The 15,903-nt window shown below is 53.7% G+C and overlaps 47 non-coding genes across 47 annotated transcripts; 23 read left to right on the top strand and 24 right to left on the bottom strand.

The window, feature by feature from the left end:
* Positions 1–128: 128 nt before the first annotated feature.
* TRNAE-UUC (transfer RNA glutamic acid (anticodon UUC)) lies at positions 129–200 on the bottom strand. Its single transcript has one exon. It is a non-coding gene; the product is annotated as a tRNA-Glu (tRNA).
* A 133-nt stretch (positions 201–333) lies between these two features.
* TRNAM-CAU (transfer RNA methionine (anticodon CAU)) lies at positions 334–406 on the top strand. Its single transcript has one exon. It is a non-coding gene; the product is annotated as a tRNA-Met (tRNA).
* A 395-nt stretch (positions 407–801) lies between these two features.
* Positions 802–873, bottom strand: TRNAE-UUC (transfer RNA glutamic acid (anticodon UUC)). The gene has a single exon. It is a non-coding gene; the product is annotated as a tRNA-Glu (tRNA).
* A 133-nt stretch (positions 874–1,006) lies between these two features.
* Positions 1,007–1,079, top strand: TRNAM-CAU (transfer RNA methionine (anticodon CAU)). Its single transcript has one exon. It is a non-coding gene; the product is annotated as a tRNA-Met (tRNA).
* A 395-nt stretch (positions 1,080–1,474) lies between these two features.
* On the bottom strand, positions 1,475–1,546 carry TRNAE-UUC (transfer RNA glutamic acid (anticodon UUC)). Its single transcript has one exon. It is a non-coding gene; the product is annotated as a tRNA-Glu (tRNA).
* Positions 1,547–1,679: 133 nt separating this feature from the next.
* Positions 1,680–1,752, top strand: TRNAM-CAU (transfer RNA methionine (anticodon CAU)). The gene has a single exon. It is a non-coding gene; the product is annotated as a tRNA-Met (tRNA).
* A 395-nt stretch (positions 1,753–2,147) lies between these two features.
* On the bottom strand, positions 2,148–2,219 carry TRNAE-UUC (transfer RNA glutamic acid (anticodon UUC)). The gene has a single exon. It is a non-coding gene; the product is annotated as a tRNA-Glu (tRNA).
* Positions 2,220–2,352: 133 nt separating this feature from the next.
* On the top strand, positions 2,353–2,425 carry TRNAM-CAU (transfer RNA methionine (anticodon CAU)). Its single transcript has one exon. It is a non-coding gene; the product is annotated as a tRNA-Met (tRNA).
* Positions 2,426–2,820: 395 nt separating this feature from the next.
* On the bottom strand, positions 2,821–2,892 carry TRNAE-UUC (transfer RNA glutamic acid (anticodon UUC)). The gene has a single exon. It is a non-coding gene; the product is annotated as a tRNA-Glu (tRNA).
* Positions 2,893–3,025: 133 nt separating this feature from the next.
* Positions 3,026–3,098, top strand: TRNAM-CAU (transfer RNA methionine (anticodon CAU)). Its single transcript has one exon. It is a non-coding gene; the product is annotated as a tRNA-Met (tRNA).
* A 395-nt stretch (positions 3,099–3,493) lies between these two features.
* Positions 3,494–3,565, bottom strand: TRNAE-UUC (transfer RNA glutamic acid (anticodon UUC)). Its single transcript has one exon. It is a non-coding gene; the product is annotated as a tRNA-Glu (tRNA).
* Positions 3,566–3,697: 132 nt separating this feature from the next.
* On the top strand, positions 3,698–3,770 carry TRNAM-CAU (transfer RNA methionine (anticodon CAU)). Its single transcript has one exon. It is a non-coding gene; the product is annotated as a tRNA-Met (tRNA).
* A 395-nt stretch (positions 3,771–4,165) lies between these two features.
* TRNAE-UUC (transfer RNA glutamic acid (anticodon UUC)) lies at positions 4,166–4,237 on the bottom strand. The gene has a single exon. It is a non-coding gene; the product is annotated as a tRNA-Glu (tRNA).
* A 133-nt stretch (positions 4,238–4,370) lies between these two features.
* Positions 4,371–4,443, top strand: TRNAM-CAU (transfer RNA methionine (anticodon CAU)). Its single transcript has one exon. It is a non-coding gene; the product is annotated as a tRNA-Met (tRNA).
* Positions 4,444–4,838: 395 nt separating this feature from the next.
* TRNAE-UUC (transfer RNA glutamic acid (anticodon UUC)) lies at positions 4,839–4,910 on the bottom strand. Its single transcript has one exon. It is a non-coding gene; the product is annotated as a tRNA-Glu (tRNA).
* Positions 4,911–5,043: 133 nt separating this feature from the next.
* TRNAM-CAU (transfer RNA methionine (anticodon CAU)) lies at positions 5,044–5,116 on the top strand. The gene has a single exon. It is a non-coding gene; the product is annotated as a tRNA-Met (tRNA).
* A 395-nt stretch (positions 5,117–5,511) lies between these two features.
* Positions 5,512–5,583, bottom strand: TRNAE-UUC (transfer RNA glutamic acid (anticodon UUC)). Its single transcript has one exon. It is a non-coding gene; the product is annotated as a tRNA-Glu (tRNA).
* Positions 5,584–5,716: 133 nt separating this feature from the next.
* Positions 5,717–5,789, top strand: TRNAM-CAU (transfer RNA methionine (anticodon CAU)). The gene has a single exon. It is a non-coding gene; the product is annotated as a tRNA-Met (tRNA).
* A 395-nt stretch (positions 5,790–6,184) lies between these two features.
* Positions 6,185–6,256, bottom strand: TRNAE-UUC (transfer RNA glutamic acid (anticodon UUC)). The gene has a single exon. It is a non-coding gene; the product is annotated as a tRNA-Glu (tRNA).
* Positions 6,257–6,389: 133 nt separating this feature from the next.
* Positions 6,390–6,462, top strand: TRNAM-CAU (transfer RNA methionine (anticodon CAU)). Its single transcript has one exon. It is a non-coding gene; the product is annotated as a tRNA-Met (tRNA).
* Positions 6,463–6,857: 395 nt separating this feature from the next.
* TRNAE-UUC (transfer RNA glutamic acid (anticodon UUC)) lies at positions 6,858–6,929 on the bottom strand. The gene has a single exon. It is a non-coding gene; the product is annotated as a tRNA-Glu (tRNA).
* Positions 6,930–7,062: 133 nt separating this feature from the next.
* TRNAM-CAU (transfer RNA methionine (anticodon CAU)) lies at positions 7,063–7,135 on the top strand. The gene has a single exon. It is a non-coding gene; the product is annotated as a tRNA-Met (tRNA).
* Positions 7,136–7,530: 395 nt separating this feature from the next.
* On the bottom strand, positions 7,531–7,602 carry TRNAE-UUC (transfer RNA glutamic acid (anticodon UUC)). Its single transcript has one exon. It is a non-coding gene; the product is annotated as a tRNA-Glu (tRNA).
* A 601-nt stretch (positions 7,603–8,203) lies between these two features.
* Positions 8,204–8,275, bottom strand: TRNAE-UUC (transfer RNA glutamic acid (anticodon UUC)). Its single transcript has one exon. It is a non-coding gene; the product is annotated as a tRNA-Glu (tRNA).
* A 133-nt stretch (positions 8,276–8,408) lies between these two features.
* Positions 8,409–8,481, top strand: TRNAM-CAU (transfer RNA methionine (anticodon CAU)). Its single transcript has one exon. It is a non-coding gene; the product is annotated as a tRNA-Met (tRNA).
* A 380-nt stretch (positions 8,482–8,861) lies between these two features.
* On the bottom strand, positions 8,862–8,933 carry TRNAE-UUC (transfer RNA glutamic acid (anticodon UUC)). The gene has a single exon. It is a non-coding gene; the product is annotated as a tRNA-Glu (tRNA).
* Positions 8,934–9,066: 133 nt separating this feature from the next.
* TRNAM-CAU (transfer RNA methionine (anticodon CAU)) lies at positions 9,067–9,139 on the top strand. The gene has a single exon. It is a non-coding gene; the product is annotated as a tRNA-Met (tRNA).
* Positions 9,140–9,534: 395 nt separating this feature from the next.
* TRNAE-UUC (transfer RNA glutamic acid (anticodon UUC)) lies at positions 9,535–9,606 on the bottom strand. The gene has a single exon. It is a non-coding gene; the product is annotated as a tRNA-Glu (tRNA).
* A 133-nt stretch (positions 9,607–9,739) lies between these two features.
* Positions 9,740–9,812, top strand: TRNAM-CAU (transfer RNA methionine (anticodon CAU)). The gene has a single exon. It is a non-coding gene; the product is annotated as a tRNA-Met (tRNA).
* Positions 9,813–10,207: 395 nt separating this feature from the next.
* TRNAE-UUC (transfer RNA glutamic acid (anticodon UUC)) lies at positions 10,208–10,279 on the bottom strand. The gene has a single exon. It is a non-coding gene; the product is annotated as a tRNA-Glu (tRNA).
* Positions 10,280–10,412: 133 nt separating this feature from the next.
* On the top strand, positions 10,413–10,485 carry TRNAM-CAU (transfer RNA methionine (anticodon CAU)). Its single transcript has one exon. It is a non-coding gene; the product is annotated as a tRNA-Met (tRNA).
* A 395-nt stretch (positions 10,486–10,880) lies between these two features.
* TRNAE-UUC (transfer RNA glutamic acid (anticodon UUC)) lies at positions 10,881–10,952 on the bottom strand. Its single transcript has one exon. It is a non-coding gene; the product is annotated as a tRNA-Glu (tRNA).
* A 132-nt stretch (positions 10,953–11,084) lies between these two features.
* TRNAM-CAU (transfer RNA methionine (anticodon CAU)) lies at positions 11,085–11,158 on the top strand. The gene has a single exon. It is a non-coding gene; the product is annotated as a tRNA-Met (tRNA).
* A 394-nt stretch (positions 11,159–11,552) lies between these two features.
* On the bottom strand, positions 11,553–11,624 carry TRNAE-UUC (transfer RNA glutamic acid (anticodon UUC)). The gene has a single exon. It is a non-coding gene; the product is annotated as a tRNA-Glu (tRNA).
* A 133-nt stretch (positions 11,625–11,757) lies between these two features.
* On the top strand, positions 11,758–11,830 carry TRNAM-CAU (transfer RNA methionine (anticodon CAU)). The gene has a single exon. It is a non-coding gene; the product is annotated as a tRNA-Met (tRNA).
* A 395-nt stretch (positions 11,831–12,225) lies between these two features.
* On the bottom strand, positions 12,226–12,297 carry TRNAE-UUC (transfer RNA glutamic acid (anticodon UUC)). Its single transcript has one exon. It is a non-coding gene; the product is annotated as a tRNA-Glu (tRNA).
* A 134-nt stretch (positions 12,298–12,431) lies between these two features.
* TRNAM-CAU (transfer RNA methionine (anticodon CAU)) lies at positions 12,432–12,504 on the top strand. The gene has a single exon. It is a non-coding gene; the product is annotated as a tRNA-Met (tRNA).
* Positions 12,505–12,899: 395 nt separating this feature from the next.
* Positions 12,900–12,971, bottom strand: TRNAE-UUC (transfer RNA glutamic acid (anticodon UUC)). The gene has a single exon. It is a non-coding gene; the product is annotated as a tRNA-Glu (tRNA).
* Positions 12,972–13,104: 133 nt separating this feature from the next.
* On the top strand, positions 13,105–13,177 carry TRNAM-CAU (transfer RNA methionine (anticodon CAU)). The gene has a single exon. It is a non-coding gene; the product is annotated as a tRNA-Met (tRNA).
* A 395-nt stretch (positions 13,178–13,572) lies between these two features.
* On the bottom strand, positions 13,573–13,644 carry TRNAE-UUC (transfer RNA glutamic acid (anticodon UUC)). The gene has a single exon. It is a non-coding gene; the product is annotated as a tRNA-Glu (tRNA).
* A 133-nt stretch (positions 13,645–13,777) lies between these two features.
* On the top strand, positions 13,778–13,850 carry TRNAM-CAU (transfer RNA methionine (anticodon CAU)). The gene has a single exon. It is a non-coding gene; the product is annotated as a tRNA-Met (tRNA).
* Positions 13,851–14,245: 395 nt separating this feature from the next.
* On the bottom strand, positions 14,246–14,317 carry TRNAE-UUC (transfer RNA glutamic acid (anticodon UUC)). The gene has a single exon. It is a non-coding gene; the product is annotated as a tRNA-Glu (tRNA).
* A 133-nt stretch (positions 14,318–14,450) lies between these two features.
* TRNAM-CAU (transfer RNA methionine (anticodon CAU)) lies at positions 14,451–14,523 on the top strand. The gene has a single exon. It is a non-coding gene; the product is annotated as a tRNA-Met (tRNA).
* A 395-nt stretch (positions 14,524–14,918) lies between these two features.
* Positions 14,919–14,990, bottom strand: TRNAE-UUC (transfer RNA glutamic acid (anticodon UUC)). Its single transcript has one exon. It is a non-coding gene; the product is annotated as a tRNA-Glu (tRNA).
* Positions 14,991–15,122: 132 nt separating this feature from the next.
* Positions 15,123–15,196, top strand: TRNAM-CAU (transfer RNA methionine (anticodon CAU)). Its single transcript has one exon. It is a non-coding gene; the product is annotated as a tRNA-Met (tRNA).
* A 394-nt stretch (positions 15,197–15,590) lies between these two features.
* Positions 15,591–15,662, bottom strand: TRNAE-UUC (transfer RNA glutamic acid (anticodon UUC)). Its single transcript has one exon. It is a non-coding gene; the product is annotated as a tRNA-Glu (tRNA).
* A 133-nt stretch (positions 15,663–15,795) lies between these two features.
* TRNAM-CAU (transfer RNA methionine (anticodon CAU)) lies at positions 15,796–15,868 on the top strand. The gene has a single exon. It is a non-coding gene; the product is annotated as a tRNA-Met (tRNA).
* Positions 15,869–15,903: the final 35 nt, after the last annotated feature.

Raw genomic sequence — 15,903 nt, 5'->3', positions numbered from 1 at the left:
TTTTCTGGCCAACAGCCGTTCTTCCCCTGCACTAATAGGCCCCCAAGGAGAAGGCTTTTGTTGGGCTCTGGTACGCTCACCTGGGAAGCTTGATTCTGATGAGCGCACCTTAGCCAAAAGGCAGGACGTTCCCATACCGGGAGTCGAACCCGGGCTGCCTGGGTGAAAACCAGGAATCCTGACCGCTAGACCATATGGGAGGCGTTCGGTAAGAGCTGAATGCATCTGGGGGAAAAAGGAGCTCGAGAGCCAGAGGGGGGCATCAGCTCTGTCTAGACAGCAAACCATGAGCCAACTTACCTGGCGTGTGTGCGGCACAGTGGCAAAAGCACTGCCTCGTTAGCGCAGTAGGTAGCGCGTCAGTCTCATAATCTGAAGGTCTTGAGTTCAATCCTCACACGGGGCACTGTCCTCATGCTTGGACAGCCTTTTGGTTAGGGCAAGTCCACCCTATAAGCGTACAAGCCTATCGCGGAGACTTTTGATCACTTTCCCACCCACTGAGATACCACTGAGAGTAGAGTCTGGACATCAGCGCTATCAGCAGCAGAGTTGCAAAAGGGGCTTGGAGCAACTGAAAATCTGACTTTGGACATTGCCTTTCTTGTCACCCGCCGAGAACTTTTGTAGATGGGGCGAAGAGAAAACAGCCAGTATTACAGAGGGAGGACCTTTTTCTGGCCAACAGCCGTTCTTCCCCTGCACTAATAGGCCCCCAAGGAGAAGGCTTTTGTTGGGCTCCGGTACGCTCACCTGGGAAGCTTGATTCTGATGAGCGCACCTTAGCCAAAAGGCAGGATGTTCCCATACCGGGAGTCGAAACCAGGCCGCCTGGGTGAAAACCAGGAATCCTGACCGCTAGACCATATGGGAGGCGTTCGGTAAGAGCTGAATGCATCTGGGGGAAAAAGGAGCTCGAGAGCCAGAGGGGGGCATCAGCTCTGTCTAGACAGCAAACCATGAGCCAACTTACCTGGCGCGTGTGCGGCACCGTGGCAAAAGCACTGCCTCGTTAGCGCAGTAGGTAGCGCGTCAGTCTCATAATCTGAAGGTCGTGAGTTCAATCCTCACACGGGGCACTGTCCTCATGCTTGGACAGCCTTTTGGTTAGGGCAAGTCCACCCTATAAGCGTACAAGCCTATCGCGGAGACTTTTGATCACTTTCCCACCCACTGAGATACCACTGAGAGTAGAGTCTGGACATCAGCGCTATCAGCAGCAGAGTTGCAAAAGGGGCTTGGAGCAACTGAAAATCTGACTTTGGACATTGCCTTTCTTGTCACCCGCTGAGAACTTTTGTAGATGGGGCGAAGAGAAAACAGCCAGTATTACAGAGGGAGGACCTTTTTCTGGCCAACAGCCGTTCTTCCCCTGCACTAATAGGCCCCCAAGGAGAAGGCTTTTGTTGGGCTCCGGTACGCTCACCTGGGAAGCTTGATTCTGATGAGCGCACCTTAGCCAAAAGGCAGGACGTTCCCATACCGGGAGTCGAACCCGGGCCGCCTGGGTGAAAACCAGGAATCCTGACCGCTAGACCATATGGGAGGCGTTCGGTAAGAGCTGAATGCATCTGGGGGAAAAAGAAGCTCGAGAGCCAGAGGGGGGCATCAGCTCTGTCTAGACAGCAAACCATGAGCCAACTTACCTGGCGCGTGTGCGGCACAGTGGCAAAAGCACTGCCTCGTTAGCGCAGTAGGTAGCGCGTCAGTCTCATAATCTGAAGGTCGTGAGTTCAATCTTCACACGGGGCACTGTCCTCATGCTTGGACAGCCATTTGGTTAGGGCAAGTCCACCCTATAAGCGTACAAGCCTATCGCGGAGACTTTTGATCACTTTCCCACCCACTGAGATACCACTGAGAGTAGAGTCTGGACATCAGCGCTATCAGCAGCAGAGTTGCAAAAGGGGCTTGGAGCAACTGAAAATCTGACTTTGGACATTGCCTTTCTTGTCACCCGCCGAGAACTTTTGTAGATGGGGCGAAGAGAAAACAGCCAGTATTACAGAGGGAGGACCTTTTTCTGGCCAACAGCCGTTCTTCCCCTGCACTAATAGGCCCCCAAGGAGAAGGCTTTTGTTGGGCTCCGGTACGCTCACCTGGGAAGCTTGATTCTGATGAGCGCACCTTAGCCAAAAGGCAGGACGTTCCCATACCGGGAGTCAAACCCGGGCCGCCTGGGTGAAAACCAGGAATCCTGACCGCTAGACCATATGGGAGGCGTTCAGTAAGAGCTGAATGCATCTGGGGGAAAAAGGAGCTCGAGAGCCAGAGGGGGGCATCAGCTCTGTCTAGACAGCAAACCATGAGCCAACTTACCTGGCGCGTGTGCGGCACAGTGGCAAAAGCACTGCCTCGTTAGCGCAGTAGGTAGCGCGTCAGTCTCATAATCTGAAGGTCGTGAGTTCAATCTTCACACGGGGCACTGTCCTCATGCTTGGACAGCCATTTGGTTAGGGCAAGTCCACCCTATAAGCGTACAAGCCTATCGCGGAGACTTTTGATCACTTTCCCACCCACTGAGATACCACTGAGAGTAGAGTCTGGACATCAGCGCTATCAGCAGCAGAGTTGCAAAAGGGGCTTGGAGCAACTGAAAATCTGACTTTGGACATTGCCTTTCTTGTCACCCGCCGAGAACTTTTGTAGATGGGGCGAAGAGAAAACAGCCAGTATTACAGAGGGAGGACCTTTTTCTGGCCAACAGCCGTTCTTCCCCTGCACTAATAGGCCCCCAAGGAGAAGGCTTTTGTTGGGCTCCGGTACGCTCACCTGGGAAGCTTGATTCTGATGAGCGCACCTTAGCCAAAAGGCAGGACGTTCCCATACCGGGAGTCAAACCCGGGCCGCCTGGGTGAAAACCAGGAATCCTGACCGCTAGACCATATGGGAGGCGTTCAGTAAGAGCTGAATGCATCTGGGGGAAAAAGGAGCTCGAGAGCCAGAGGGGGGCATCAGCTCTGTCTAGACAGCAAACCATGAGCCAACTTACCTGGCGCGTGTGCGGCACAGTGGCAACAGCACTGCCTCGTTAGCGCAGTAGGTAGCGCGTCAGTCTCATAATCTGAAGGTCGTGAGTTCAATCCTCACACGGGGCACTGTCCTCATGCTTGGACAGCCTTTTGGTTAGGGCAAGTCCACCCTATAAGCGTACAAGCCTATCGCGGAGACTTTTGATCACTTTCCCACCCACTGAGATACCACTGAGAGTAGAGTCTGGACATCAGCGCTATCAGCAGCAGAGTTGCAAAAGGGGCTTGGAGCAACTGAAAATCTGACTTTGGACATTGCCTTTCTTGTCACCCGCCGAGAACTTTTGTAGATGGGGCGAAGAGAAAACAGCCAGTATTACAGAGGGAGGACCTTTTTCTGGCCAACAGCCGTTCTTCCCCTGCACTAATAGGCCCCCAAGGAGAAGGCTTTTGTTGGGCTCCGGTACGCTCACCTGGGAAGCTTGATTCTGATGAGCGCACCTTAGCCAAAAGGCAGGACGTTCCCATACCGGGAGTCGAACCCGGGCCGCCTGGGTGAAAACCAGGAATCCTGACCGCTAGACCATATGGGAGGCATTCGGTAAGAGCTGAATGCATCTGGGGGAAAAGGAGCTCGAGAGCCAGAGGGGGGCATCAGCTCTGTCTAGACAGCAAACCATGAGCCAACTTACCTGGCGCGTGTGCGGCACAGTGGCAAAAGCACTGCCTCGTTAGTGCAGTAGGTAGCGCGTCAGTCTCATAATCTGAAGGTCGTGAGTTCAATCCTCACACGGGGCACTGTCCTCATGCTTGGACAGCCTTTTGGTTAGGGCAAGTCCACCCTATAAGCGTACAAGCCTATCGCGGAGACTTTTGATCACTTTCCCACCCACTGAGATACCACTGAGAGTAGAGTCTGGACATCAGCGCTATCAGCAGCAGAGTTGCAAAAGGGGCTTGGAGCAACTGAAAATCTGACTTTGGACATTGCCTTTCTTGTCACCCGCCGAGAACTTTTGTAGATGGGGCGAAGAGAAAACAGCCAGTATTACAGAGGGAGGACCTTTTTTTGGCCAACAGCCGTTCTTCCCCTGCACTAATAGGCCCCCAAGGAGAAGGCTTTTGTTGGGCTCCGGTACGCTCACCTGGGAAGCTTGATTCTGATGAGCGCACCTTAGCCAAAAGGCAGGACGTTCCCATACCGGGAGTCGAACCCGGGCCACCTGGGTGAAAACCAGGAATCCTGACCGCTAGACCATATGGGAGGCGTTCGGTAAGAGCTGAATGCATCTGGGGGAAAAAGGAGCTCGAGAGCCAGAGGGGGGCATCAGCTCTGTCTAGACAGCAAACCATGAGCCAACTTACCTGGCGCGTGTGCGGCACAGTGGCAAAAGCACTGCCTCGTTAGCGCAGTAGGTAGAGCGTCAGTCTCATAATCTGAAGGTCGTGAGTTCAATCCTCACATGGGGCACTGTCCTCATGCTTGGACAGCCTTTTGGTTAGGGCAAGTCCACCCTATAAGCGTACAAGCCTATCGCGGAGACTTTTGATCACTTTCCCACCCACTGAGATACCACTGAGAGTAGAGTCTGGACATCAGCGCTATCAGCAGCAGAGTTGCAAAAGGGGCTTGGAGCAACTGAAAATCTGACTTTGGACATTGCCTTTCTTGTCACCCGCCGAGAACTTTTGTAGATGGGGCGAAGAGAAAACAGCCAGTATTACAGAGGGAGGACCTTTTTCTGGCCAACAGCCGTTCTTCCCCTGCACTAATAGGCCCCCAAGGAGAAGGCTTTTGTTGGGCTCCGGTACGCTCACCTGGGAAGCTTGATTCTGATGAGCGCACCTTAGCCAAAAGGCAGGACGTTCCCATACCGGGAGTCGAACCCGGGCTGCCTGGGTGAAAACCAGGAATCCTGACCGCTAGACCATATGGGAGGCGTTCGGTAAGAGCTGAATGCATCTGGGGGAAAAAGGAGCTCGAGAGCCAGAGGGGGGCATCAGCTCTGTCTAGACAGCAAACCATGAGCCAACTTACCTGGCGCGTGTGCGGCACAGTGGCAAAAGCACTGCCTCGTTAGCGCAGTAGGTAGCGCGTCAGTCTCATAATCTGAAGGTCGTGAGTTCAATCCTCACACGGGGCACTGTCCTCATGCTTGGACAGCCTTTTGGTTAGGGCAAGTCCACCCTATAAGCGTACAAGCCTATCGCGGAGACTTTTGATCACTTTCCCACCCACTGAGATACCACTGAGAGTAGAGTCTGGACATCAGCGCTATCAGCAGCAGAGTTGCAAAAGGGGCTTGGAGCAACTGAAAATCTGACTTTGGACATTGCCTTTCTTGTCACCCGCCGAGAACTTTTGTAGATGGGGCGAAGAGAAAACAGCCAGTATTACAGAGGGAGGACCTTTTTCTGGCCAACAGCCGTTCTTCCCCTGCACTAATAGGCCCCCAAGGAGAAGGCTTTTGTTGGGCTCCGGTACGCTCACCTGGGAAGCTTGATTCTGATGAGCGCACCTTAGCCAAAAGGCAGGACGTTCCCATACCGGGAGTCAAACCCGGGCCGCCTGGGTGAAAACCAGGAATCCTGACCGCTAGACCATATGGGAGGCGTTCGGTAAGAGCTGAATGCATCTGGGGGAAAAAGGAGCTCGAGAGCCAGAGGGGGGCATCAGCTCTGTCTAGACAGCAAACCATGAGCCAACTTACCTGGCGCGTGTGCGGCACAGTGGCAAAAGCACTGCCTCGTTAGCGCAGTAGGTAGCGCGTCAGTCTCATAATCTGAAGGTCGTGAGTTCAATCCTCACACGGGGCACTGTCCTCATGCTTGGACAGCCTTTTGGTTAGGGCAAGTCCACGCTATAAGCGTACAAGCCTATCGCGGAGACTTTTGATCACTTTCCCACCCACTGAGATACCACTGAGAGTAGAGTCTGGACATCAGCGCTATCAGCAGCAGAGTTGCAAAAGGGGCTTGGAGCAACTGAAAATCTGACTTTGGACATTGCCTTTCTTGTCACCCGCCGAGAACTTTTGTAGATGGGGCGAAGAGAAAACAGCCAGTATTACAGAGGGAGGACCTTTTTCTGGCCAACAGCCGTTCTTCCCCTGCACTAATAGGCCCCCAAGGAGAAGGCTTTTGTTGGGCTCCGGTACGCTCACCTGGGAAGCTTGATTCTGATGAGCGCACCTTAGCCAAAAGGCAGGACGTTCCCATACCGGGAGTCAAACCCGGGCCGCCTGGGTGAAAACCAGGAATCCTGACCGCTAGACCATATGGGAGGCGTTCGGTAAGAGCTGAATGCATCTGGGGGAAAAAGGAGCTCGAGAGCCAGAGGGGGGCATCAGCTCTGTCTAGACAGCAAACCATGAGCCAACTTACCTGGCGCGTGTGCGGCACAGTGGCAAAAGCACTGCCTCGTTAGCGCAGTAGGTAGCGCGTCAGTCTCATAATCTGAAGGTCGTGAGTTCAATCCTCACACGGGGCACTGTCCTCATGCTTGGACAGCCTTTTGGTTAGGGCAAGTCCACGCTATAAGCGTACAAGCCTATCGCGGAGACTTTTGATCACTTTCCCACCCACTGAGATACCACTGAGAGTAGAGTCTGGACATCAGCGCTATCAGCAGCAGAGTTGCAAAAGGGGCTTGGAGCAACTGAAAATCTGACTTTGGACATTGCCTTTCTTGTCACCCGCCGAGAACTTTTGTAGATGGGGCGAAGAGAAAACCGCCAGTATTACAGAGGGAGGACCTTTTTCTGGCCAACAGCCGTTCTTCCCCTGCACTAATAGGCCCCCAAGGAGAAGGCTTTTGTTGGGCTCCGGTTCGCTCACCTGGGAAGCTTGATTCTGATGAGCGCACCTTAGCCAAAAGGCAGGACGTTCCTATACCGGGAGTCGAACCCGGGCCGCCTGGGTGAAAACCAGGAATCCTGACCGCTAGACCATATGGGAGGCGTTCGGTAAGAGCTGAATGCATCTGGGGGAAAAAGGAGCTCGAGAGCCAGAGGGGGGCATCAGCTCTGTCTAGACAGCAAACCATGAGCCAACTTACCTGGCGCGTGTGCGGCACAGTGGCAAAAGCACTGCCTCGTTAGTGCAGTAGGTAGCGCATCAGTCTCATAATCTGAAGGTCGTGAGTTCAATCCTCACACGGGGCACTGTCCTCATGCTTGGACAGCCTTTTGGTTAGGGCAAGTCCACCCTATAAGCGTACAAGCCTATCGCGGAGACTTTTGATCACTTTCCCACCCACTGAGATACCACTGAGAGTAGAGTCTGGACATCAGCGCTATCAGCAGCAGAGTTGCAAAAGGGGCTTGGAGCAACTGAAAATCTGACTTTGGACATTGCCTTTCTTGTCACCCGCCGAGAACTTTTGTAGATGGGGCGAAGAGAAAACAGCCAGTATTACAGAGGGAGGACCTTTTTCTGGCCAACAGCCGTTCTTCCCCTGCACTAATAGGCCCCCAAGGAGAAGGCTTTTGTTGGGCTCCGGTACGCTCACCTGGGAAGCTTGATTCTGATGAGCGCACCTTAGCCAAAGGGCAGGACGTTCCCATACCGGGAGTCGAACCCGGGCCGCCTGGGTGAAAACCAGGAATCCTGACCGCTAGACCATATGGGAGGCGTTCGGTAAGAGCTGAATGCATCTGGGGGAAAAAGGAGCTCGAGAGCCAGAGGGGGGCATCAGCTCTGTCTAGACAGCAAACCATGAGCCAACTTACCTGGCGCGTGTGCGGCACAGTGGCAAAAGCACTGCCTTGTTAGCGCAGTAGGTAGCGCGTCAGTCTCTTAATCTGAAGGTCGTGAGTTCAATCCTCACACGGGGCACTGTCCTCATGCTTGGACAGCCTTTTGGTTAGGGCAAGTCCACCCTATAAGCGTACAAGCCTATCGCGGAGACTTTTGATCACTTTCCCACCCACTGAGATACCACTGAGAGTAGAGTCTGGACATCAGCGCTATCAGCAGCAGAGTTGCAAAAGGGGCTTGGAGCAACTGAAAATCTGACTTTGGACATTGCCTTTCTTGTCACCCGCCGAGAACTTTTGTAGATGGGGCGAAGAGAAAACAGCCAGTATTACAGAGGGAGGACCTTTTTCTGGCCAACAGCCGTTCTTCCCCTGCACTAATAGGCCCCCAAGGAGAAGGCTTTTGTTGGGCTCCGGTACGCTCACCTGGGAAGCTTGATTCTGATGAGCGCACCTTAGCCAAAAGGCAGGACGTTCCCATACCGGGAGTCGAACCCGGGCCGCCTGGGTGAAAACCAGGAATCCTGACCGCTAGACCATATGGGAGGCGTTCGGTAAGAGCTGAATGCATCTGGGGGAAAAAGGAGCTCGAGAGCCAGAGGGGGGCATCAGCTCTGTCTAGACAGCAAACCATGAGCCAACTTACCTGGCGCGTGTGCGGCACAGTGGCAAAAGCACTGCCTCGTTAGCGCAGTAGGTAGCGCGTCAGTCTCATAATCTGAAGGTCGTGAGTTCAATCCTCACACGGGGCACTGTCCTCATGCTTGGACAGCCTTTTGGTTAGGGCAAGTCCACCCTATAAGCGGAGACTTTTGATCACTTTCCCACCCACTGAGATACCACTGAGAGTAGAGTCTGGACATCAGCGCTATCAGCAGCAGAGTTGCAAAAGGGGCTTGGAGCAACTGAAAATCTGACTTTAGACATTGCCTTTCTTGTCACCCGCCGAGAACTTTTGTAGATGGGGCGAAGAGAAAACAGCCAGTATTACAGAGGGAGGACCTTTTTCTGGCCAACAGCCGTTCTTCCCCTGCACTAATAGGCCCCCAAGGAGAAGGCTTTTGTTGGGCTCCGGTACGCTCACCTGGGAAGCTTGATTCTGATGAGTGCACCTTAGCCAAAAGGCAGGACGTTCCCATACCGGGAGTCGAACCCGGGCCGCCTGGGTGAAAATCAGGAATCCTGACCGCTAGACCATATGGGAGGCGTTCGGTAAGAGCTGAATGCATCTGGGGGAAAAAGGAGCTCGAGAGCCAGAGGGGGGCATCAGCTCTGTCTAGACAGCAAACCATGAGCCAACTTACCTGGCGCGTGTGCGGCACAGTGGCAAAAGCACTGCCTCGTTAGCGCAGTAGGTAGCGCGTCAGTCTCATAATCTGAAGATCGTGAGTTCAATCCTCACACGGGGCACTGTCCTCATGCTTGGACAGCCTTTTGGTTAGGGCAAGTCCACCCTATAAGCGTACAAGCCTATCGCGGAGACTTTTGATCACTTTCCCACCCACTGAGATACCACTGAGAGTAGAGTCTGGACATCAGCGCTATCAGCAGCAGAGTTGCAACAGGGGCTTGGAGCAACTGAAAATCTGACTTTGGACATTGCCTTTCTTGTCACCCGCCGAGAACTTTTGTAGATGGGGCGAAGAGAAAACAGCCAGTATTACAGAGGGAGGACCTTTTTCTGGCCAACAGCCGTTCTTCCCCTGCACTAATAGGCCCCCAAGGAGAAGGCTTTTGTTGGGCTCCGGTACGCTCACCTGGGAAGCTTGATTCTGATGAGCGCACCTTAGCCAAAAGGCAGGACGTTCCCATACCGGGAGTCGAACCCGGGCCGCCTGGGTGAAAACCAGGAATCCTGACCGCTAGACCATATGGGAGGCGTTCGGTAAGAGCTGAATGCATCTGGGGGAAAAAGGAGCTCGAGAGCCAGAGAGGGGCATCAGCTCTGTCTAGACAGCAAACCATGAGCCAACTTACCTGGCGCGTGTGCGGCACAGTGGCAAAAGCACTGCCTCGTTAGCGCAGTAGGTAGCGCGTCAGTCTCATAATCTGAAGGTCGTGAGTTCAATCCTCACACGGGGCACTGTCCTCATGCTTGGACAGCCTTTTGGTTAGGGCAAGTCCACCCTATAAGCGTACAAGCCTATCGCGGAGACTTTTGATCACTTTCCCACCCACTGAGATACCACTGAGAGTAGAGTCTGGACATCAGCGCTATCAGCAGCAGAGTTGCAAAAGGGGCTTGGAGCAACTGAAAATCTGACTTTGGACATTGCCTTTCTTGTCACCCGCCGAGAACTTTTGTAGATGGGGCGAAGAGAAAACAGCCAGTATTACAGAGGGAGGACCTTTTTCTGGCCAACAGCCGTTCTTCCCCTGCACTAATAGGCCCCCAAGGAGAAGGCTTTTGTTGGGCTCCGGTACGCTCACCTGGGAAGCTTGATTCTGATGAGCGCACCTTAGCCAAAAGGCAAGACGTTCCCATACCGGGAGTCGAACCCGGGCCGCCTGGGTGAAAACCAGGAATCCTGACCGCTAGACCATATGGGAGGCGTTCGGTAAGAGCTGAATGCATCTGGGGGAAAAAGGAGCTCGAGAGCCAGAGGGGGGCATCAGCTCTGTCTAGACAGCAAACCATGAGCCAACTTACCTGGCGCGTGTGCGGCACAGTGGCAAAAGCACTGCCTCGTTAGCGCAGTAGGTAGCGCGTCAGTCTCATAATCTGAAGGTTGTGAGTTCAATCCTCACACGGGGCACTGTCCTCATGCTTGGACAGCCTTTTGGTTAGGGCAAGTCCACCCTATAAGCGTACAAGCCTATCGCGGAGACTTTTGATCACTTTCCCACCCACTGAGATACCACTGAGAGTAGAGTCTGGACATCAGCGCTATCAGCAGCAGAGTTGCAAAAGGGGCTTGGAGCAACTGAAAATCTGACTTTGGACATTGCCTTTCTTGTCACCCGCCGAGAACTTTTGTAGATGGGGCGAAGAGAAAACAGCCAGTATTACAGAGGGAGGACCTTTTTCTGGCCAACAGCCGTTCTTCCCCTGCACTAATGGGCCCCCAAGGAGAAGGCTTTTGTTGGGCTCCGGTACGCTCACCTGGGAAGCTTGATTCTGATGAGCGCACCTTAGCCAAAAGGCAGGACGTTCCCATACCGGGAGTCGAACTCGGGCCGCCTGAGTGAAAACCAGGAATCCTGACCGCTAGACCATATGGGAGGCGTTCGGTAAGAGCTGAATGCATCTGGGGGAAAAAGGAGCTCGAGAGCCAGAGGGGGGCATCAGCTCTGTCTAGACAGCAAACCATGAGCCAACTTACCTGGCGCGTGTGCGGCACAGTGGCAAAAGCACTGCCTCGTTAGCGCAGTAGGTAGCGCGTCAGTCTCATACTCTGAAGGTCGTGAGTTCAATCCTCACACGGGCACTGTCCTCATGCTTGGACAGCCTTTTGGTTAGGGCAAGTCCACCCTATAAGCGTACAAGCCTATCGCGGAGACTTTTGATCACTTTCCCACCCACTGAGATACCACTGAGAGTAGAGTCTGGACATCAGCGCTATCAGCAGCAGAGTTGCAAAAGGGGCTTGGAGCAACTGAAAATCTGACTTTGGACATTGCCTTTCTTGTCACCCGCCGAGAACTTTTGTAGATGGGGCGAAAAGAAAACAGCCAGTATTACAGAGGGAGGACCTTTTTCTGGCCAACAGCCGTTCTTCCCCTGCACTAATAGGCCCCCAAGGAGAAGGCTTTTGTTGGGCTCCGGTACGCTCACCTGGGAAGCTTGATTCTGATAAGCGCACCTTAGCCAAAAGGCAGGACGTTCCCATACCGGGAGTTGAAACCAGGCCGCCTGGGTGAAAACCAGGAATCCTGACCGCTAGACCATATGGGAGGCGTTTGGTAAGAGCTGAATGCTTCTGGGGGAAAAAGGAGCTCGAGAGCCAGAGGGGGGCATCAGCTCTGTCTAGACAGCAAACCATGAGCCAACTTACCTGGCGCGTGTGCGGCACCGTGGCAAAAGCACTGCCTCGTTAGCGCAGTAGGTAGCGCGTCAGTCTCATAATCTGAAGGTTGTGAGTTCAATCCTCACACGGAGCACTGTCCTCATGCTTGGACAGCCTTTTGGTTAGGGCAAGTCCACCCTATAAGCGTACAAGCCTATCGCGGAGACTTTTGATCACTTTCCCACCCACTGAGATACCACTGAGAGTAGAGTCTGGACATCAGCGCTATCAGCAGCAGAGTTGCAAAAGGGGCTTGGAGCAACTGAAAATCTGACTTTGGACATTGCCTTTCTTGTCACCCGCCGAGAACTTTTGTAGATGGGGCGAAGAGAAAACAGCCAGTATTACAGAGGGAGGACCTTTTTCTGGCCAACAGCCGTTCTTCCCCTGCACTAATAGGCCCCCAAGGAGAAGGCTTTTGTTGGGCTCCGGTACGCTCACCTGGGAAGCTTGATTCTGATGAGCGCACCTTAGCCAAAAGGCAGGATGTTCCCATACCGGGAGTCGAACCCGGGCCGCCTGGGTGAAAACCAGGAATCCTGACCGCTAGACCATATGGGAGGCGTTCGGTAAGAGCTGAATGCATCTGGGGGAAAAAGGAGCTCGAGAGCCAGAGGGGGGGCATCAGCTCTGTCTAGACAGCAAACCATGAGCCAACTTACCTGGCGCGTGTGCGGCACAGTGGCAAAAGCACTGCCTCGTTAGCGCAGTAGGTAGCGCGTCAGTCTCATAATCTGAAGGTCGTGAGTTCAATCCTCACACGGGGCACTGTCCTCATGCTTGGACAGCCTTTTGGTTAGGGCAAGTCCACCCTATAAGCGTACAAGCCTATCGCGGAGACTTTTGATCACTTTCCCACCCACTGAGATACCACTGAGAGTAGAGTCTGGACATCAGCGCTATCAGCAGCAGAGTTGCAAAAGGGGCTTGGAGCAACTGAAAATCTGACTTTGGACATTGCCTTTCTTGTCACCCGCCGAGAACTTTTGTAGATGGGGCGAAGAGAAAACAGCCAGTATTACAGAGGGAGGACCTTTTTCTGGCCAACAGCCGTTCTTCCCCTGCACTAATAGGCCCCCAAGGAGAAGGCTTTTGTTGGGCTCCGGTACGCTCACCTGGGAAGCTTGATTCTGATGAGCGCACCTTAGCCAAAAGGCAGGACGTTCCCATACCGGGAGTCAAACCCGGGCCGCCTGGGTGAAAACCAGGAATCCTGACCGCTAGACCATATGGGAGGCGTTCGGTAAGAGCTGAATGCATCTGGGGGAAAAAGGAGCTCGAGAGCCAGAGGGGGGCATCAGCTCTGTCTAGACAGCAAACCATGAGCCAACTTACCTGGCGCGTGTGCGGCACAGTGGCAAAAGCACTGCCTCGTTAGCGCAGTAGGTAACGCGTCAGTCTCATAATCTGAAGGTCGTGAGTTCAATCCTCACATGGGGCACTGTCCTCATGCTTGGACAGCCTTTTGGTTAGGGCAAGTCCACCCTATAAGCGTACAAGCCTATCGCGGAGACTTTTGATCACTTTCCCACCCACTGAGATACCACTGAGAGTAGAGTCTGGACATCAGCGCTATCAGCAGCAGAGTTGCAAAAGGGGCTTGGAGCAACTGAAAATCTGACTTTGGACATTGCCTTTCTTGTCACCCGCCGAGAACTTTTGTAGATGGGGCGAAGAGAAAACAGCCAGTATTACAGAGGGAGGACCTTTTTCTGGCCAACAGCCGTTCTTCCCCTGCACTATTAGGCCCCCAAGGAGAAGGCTTTTGTTGGGCTCCGGTACGCTCACCTGGGAAGCTTGATTCTGATGAGCGCACCTTAGCCAAAAGGCAGGACGTTCCCATACCGGGAGTCGAACCCGGGCCGCCTGGGTGAAAACCAGGAATCCTGACCGCTAGACCATATGGGAGGCGTTCGGTAAGAGCTGAATGCATCTGGGGGAAAAAGGAGCTCGAGAGCCAGAGAGGGGCATCAGCTCTGTCTAGACAGCAAACCATGAGCCAACTTACCTGGCGCGTGTGCGGCACAGTGGCAAAAGCACTGCCTCGTTAGCGCAGTAGGTAGCGCGTCAGTCTCATAATCTGAAGGTCGTGAGTTCAATCCTCACACGGGGCACTGTCCTCATGCTTGGACAGCCTTTTGGTTAGGGCAAGTCCACCCTATAAGCGTACAAGCCTATCGCGGAGACTTTTGATCACTTTCCCACCCACTGAGATACCACTGAGAGTAGAGTCTGGACATCAGCGCTATCAGCAGCAGAGTTGCAAAAGGGGCTTGGAGCAACTGAAAATCTGACTTTGGACATTGCCTTTCTTGTCACCCGCCGAGAACTTTTGTAGATGGGGCGAAGAGAAAACAGCCAGTATTACAGAGGGAGGACCTTTTTCTGGCCAACAGCCGTTCTTCCCCTGCACTAATAGGCCCCCAAGGAGAAGGCTTTTGTTGGGCTCCGGTACGCTCACCTGGGAAGCTTGATTCTGATGAGCGCACCTTAGCCAAAAGGCAAGACGTTCCCATACCGGGAGTCGAACCCGGGCCGCCTGGGTGAAAACCAGGAATCCTGACCGCTAGACCATATGGGAGGCGTTCGGTAAGAGCTGAATGCATCTGGGGGAAAAAGGAGCTCGAGAGCCAGAGGGGGGCATCAGCTCTGTCTAGACAGCAAACCATGAGCCAACTTACCTGGCGCGTGTGCGGCACAGTGGCAAAAGCACTGCCTCGTTAGCGCAGTAGGTAGCGCGTCAGTCTCATAATCTGAAGGTTGTGAGTTCAATCCTCACACGGGGCACTGTCCTCATGCTTGGACAGCCTTTTGGTTAGGGCAAGTCCACCCTATAAGCGTACAAGCCTATCGCGGAGACTTTTGATCACTTTCCCACCCACTGAGATACCACTGAGAGTAGAGTCTGGACATCAGCGCTATCAGCAGCAGAGTTGCAAAAGGGGCTTGGAGCAACTGAAAATCTGACTTTGGACATTGCCTTTCTTGTCACCCGCCGAGAACTTTTGTAGATGGGGCGAAGAGAAAACAGCCAGTATTACAGAGGGAGGACCTTTTTCTGGCCAACAGCCGTTCTTCCCCTGCACTAATGGGCCCCCAAGGAGAAGGCTTTTGTTGGGCTCCGGTACGCTCACCTGGGAAGCTTGATTCTGATGAGCGCACCTTAGCCAAAAGGCAGGACGTTCCCATACCGGGAGTCGAACTCGGGCCGCCTGAGTGAAAACCAGGAATCCTGACCGCTAGACCATATGGGAGGCGTTCGGTAAGAGCTGAATGCATCTGGGGGAAAAAGGAGCTCGAGAGCCAGAGGGGGGCATCAGCTCTGTCTAGACAGCAAACCATGAGCCAACTTACCTGGCGCGTGTGCGGCACAGTGGCAAAAGCACTGCCTCGTTAGCGCAGTAGGTAGCGCGTCAGTCTCATACTCTGAAGGTCGTGAGTTCAATCCTCACACGGGCACTGTCCTCATGCTTGGACAGCCTTTTGGTTAGGGCAAGTCCACCCTATAAGCGTACAAGCCTATCGCGGAGACTTTTGATCACTTTCCCACCCACTGAGATACCACTGAGAGTAGAGTCTGGACATCAGCGCTATCAGCAGCAGAGTTGCAAAAGGGGCTTGGAGCAACTGAAAATCTGACTTTGGACATTGCCTTTCTTGTCACCCGCCGAGAACTTTTGTAGATGGGGCGAAAAGAAAACAGCCAGTATTACAGAGGGAGGACCTTTTTCTGGCCAACAGCCGTTCTTCCCCTGCACTAATAGGCCCCCAAGGAGAAGGCTTTTGTTGGGCTCCGGTACGCTCACCTGGGAAGCTTGATTCTGATGAGCGCACCTTAGCCAAAAGGCAGGACGTTCCCATACCGGGAGTTGAAACCAGGCCGCCTGGGTGAAAACCAGGAATCCTGACCGCTAGACCATATGGGAGGCGTTTGGTAAGAGCTGAATGCTTCTGGGGGAAAAAGGAGCTCGAGAGCCAGAGGGGGGCATCAGCTCTGTCTAGACAGCAAACCATGAGCCAACTTACCTGGCGCGTGTGCGGCACCGTGGCAAAAGCACTGCCTCGTTAGCGCAGTAGGTAGCGCGTCAGTCTCATAATCTGAAGGTTGTGAGTTCAATCCTCACACGGAGCACTGTCCTCATGCTTGGACAGCCTTTTGGTTAGGGC

Source organism: Hyperolius riggenbachi, chromosome 3, assembly GCF_040937935.1.
Source record: "Hyperolius riggenbachi isolate aHypRig1 chromosome 3, aHypRig1.pri, whole genome shotgun sequence".
NCBI classification, from domain to species: Eukaryota; Metazoa; Chordata; class Amphibia; order Anura; family Hyperoliidae; genus Hyperolius; species Hyperolius riggenbachi.
The sequence above is the reverse complement of the archived record's forward strand: the minus strand, read 5'-3'. Positions and strand labels throughout refer to the sequence as shown.